Source organism: Alligator sinensis, unplaced genomic scaffold, assembly GCF_000455745.1.
Source record: "Alligator sinensis unplaced genomic scaffold, ASM45574v1 scaffold451_1, whole genome shotgun sequence".
Lineage (NCBI taxonomy): Eukaryota > Metazoa > Chordata > Crocodylia > Alligatoridae > Alligator > Alligator sinensis.
In genome coordinates, this window is record NW_005842097.1 from 1256692 (window position 1) to 1259851 (window position 3160).

Consider the following 3160-nt stretch of genomic DNA (forward strand, 5'->3'; position numbering starts at 1 on the left):
CTTTCCCTAGGAGAAAAATTCTTAATTGGTTTGAAATGGGCTTACGCTAATCTTAGAACAGTAGGAGTGAAATCATGTCATTTCGACATTCTGTGGATCGTTAGAGCCGGTAGAAAAATGCTAAATATGCTTTTGTGGGAAATTAATAATAACTCCTAAGTGTTTTATAAAAAGAGAATCATTTTAGGCAAAAACTGAAATGCAACATTTTAACCAAAAAAAGAGTGGTGGTGTTTCTGGGTTTTATGAGGGTAATGTCAGTAACAGTGAATTTCTGGAGTGGGGGGGAAATATATGTATATAATATATATTTGGTGAAGGATGTTTTGGACAAATTATTTTGAAAAGCTCTAACAGCAGTTGCCTCGAAGAGGCTTATCCCATGATGGACAGGAAAATCATAAATGTGTTCACGGAAAACAGCGTCTGAATTGTTTTTGTTAATTGAGTATTTTGCCTTCGCTTGGATGTTATTTTATCTCCTTTTTATTTTGTTCTTGATCCACTGTAGGTACTTAATTTATAACCTTGAGTAGCAGGAGCAACAAAATGGACCTAAGTAGGTATAGTACTTAGCATGGTGTCTGCACACTTGGTTTGTGAAAATTTGTACAGCTAAAAGGAAAAGGACAGACTGAAAAAAGGCGTAAGGAAGCGAGTGACTTGTTTTCTGTTTTGCAACCCTGTATAATGAGAGTAACTCATGGTTATGCCCATATGCCTTTTTTTGAGGAGCCCAAGATTGAAGTCCATGTAAAATTTCGCTCCATAAATTCTAGTGGCATTTTGTGTGATATATGTAGCCTGTTTGTGTTAGTCTTTTGAGAAAAAAACATTGGATATCTAAAATTGTGTGTAGTTGCAATTGGACTTTAAATTTTGCAATCTCAGTGCTTCCTAGCAATAGGTGGATTAACAGCAACACATTTATAATTCCCCCCTTGCGTAGCATCTATTTTTTGCAGGGAACAAGCAATGCTAACTTGGATCCATTATGTTACTGGATCTTGCACCTTAATTTCTTTGGCCTGCCTCAGTGGAATGATATAAATCTTACAGGTCACGGTGGTTTATTAATCGCTGCTTTTGTGCCTTGGAGTATGGTGAATTTTTCAACATAGACCTAGATTGGTAGGCTTAAAATTGTAGTGTCCTTAGCTAACCTGGTAGGCATTTGAATAGCCCTGAAACACCCTGTTGTCTCTTACAGGGTGTTGGTTGTAGCCATGTTGGTCTAATGACAGGCAGGCAAGCTTTTCAGGCTTGAGGAAAAAGGGTGTTTGTGCCTGAAAACTTGCAAAGAACAATTTTTCCAGCTATTTAGTTGGTCTAATAAAAGTTGTCTTAAGGAAATATTAAGGAGCAGAATCTGTAAAAACAAGGACATACTTTTACCTAGGAGCACTTGTAGAATGCCAACATGTGGCCCTTTTCCCTACAGACCTGTGCTGTTCCTATGAATTCCTCAAAGCATTTTCTAGTACAAAAGTAATATCCTCATGAAGACTGTTAGGTTGCTGGAAGTGTCTTGGATTACAGGCCTGTGCTTTATAAATGGTTTTAACTGAAACTGAAAAGGTGACCTCCACTATGTCCGATTAGACAAGAACTGGATTTCTTATTGATGCTGTATTTGGAAGAATATATTAAAATTTATCTTTTTGCATGTCTGTGGCCAGCCCTGGCAGTAGCTTCAAGTGAAAAGGGGAGAGAGGGGGTTTAATTTTCCCCTCTGTCCCTCGTCCCATAGGCACGGGCCTCAGCTGGGGTCTGCCTGCCTGGGATGCAGCAGCCCATGTCTGGGTCGTGTCCCCCTTGCTGCTGCAGTGGCAGTTGCTGGCTGGCATGGCTCCCTGAGGCAAAGGGGGCAGAGAGGAGGTTTATTGCCCCCTCCCTCCCTTCTCCCCCTGGAGGACCACAGCTGGGGTCTGCCAGCCCTGCCTGCTACTTCCACTGCTTACACCTGGCCAGGCAGACCCCAGCTGCGGGGTCTTCCCCCTTTGCCTCAGGGGGCCATGCCCCCACCCCTGCTGCTGTAGCAGCAAGGGGAAGGGATGACCCTGACATGGGCTGCTGTGCCCTGGCCAAGGGGCCATGCCGCTGGGACAGGGGATGGAGGGGGGAATTAAACCCCCGTCTCCATTCGCTTTCATGTTGCCTCCAGGGCTGGCTGTACCTCCTGCCCCTCGAGCGGCATGGGTGGGGTTGGGAAATGCCTGACAGGGGCTGCTTCCCTCTTTCCCCTCCAGGCACATCCTGGCTGGGGTCCTTGCAGGCCAGGGTTGGAGGTTAAACCCCTCCCCAGTCATACTCAGGCCTGCAGGGGTTTGGCCACCCCCCCATCCCCTGCCCAGCACAGCTTCCCTCCAGCCAGGGCTCGCTCTAGCACCCCCTGGCTTCTGGCCTGAACCACTGCAAGCATGTGGCTGAATTTCTGGAATCAAAAGTGAATGTCTGTTCACTTGCAAAATGGTTCTATCTTTGCAAGTTAGACTAACCTGCAAAGACTGAATCAATTCAGGCTTGGGCTTTTTGAATGTCTGCACTTAAAACTCAGCTGTTTGGGTACAAAGTGAGTAGGAGTAGGGTGGAAGGGGAGGACTAGATTAGTTCTATAGATGGAGGAAGGGGTTACACTTGTCACAACCATGTGAAACATCTGTATTTCCTCTGATCCCCATATATTTGACCTTGAGTCTCCAGGACTACAGCTGTAAATATACATGTTTTTACAGCATTTACTTTAATTATTGACACTTGAGTTATTCTCAAGTTAGTTGAAGTGAGAGCAGGCTTCCTTGCAAAATAGAGTTCATGCTGCGCTCACCTGCATGGCAATAATTCATGAGAGCTATCCCGTGTTTTTTCATTAAGCAGTTAAGATGAGATGCGCCCACTTCTTTTCCAAGAGAGAATATCTGTCCTTTCTGGACTTGTAGAAAGGTAGGGGAAGATGAGTGTTGCTTGCATGGGAGGGGACTCAAGGGCCGTACTGGAGGTATAATTTAACTTGGCAGTGAAGATAAGCTCTCAGTGTGCGTGTGGTAGATTGTAACTAATAAATCAAATTCCTTCATGGCTAGAAAGTAGGGGACCAGCTGGTTTAAGATGCATTCTTATTAACTGCAGGCAGTTCATTTTGCCCATGTGAAGCTGTAGG

At 44.5% G+C, this 3160-nt stretch overlaps 1 protein-coding gene across 4 annotated transcripts in view; it reads left to right on the forward strand.

Moving 5' to 3' along the window:
• RAD18 (RAD18, E3 ubiquitin protein ligase) overlaps positions 1-3160 on the forward strand; it is a 131572-nt gene that overhangs the window by 19843 nt on the left and 108569 nt on the right. The window lies entirely within an intron of this gene.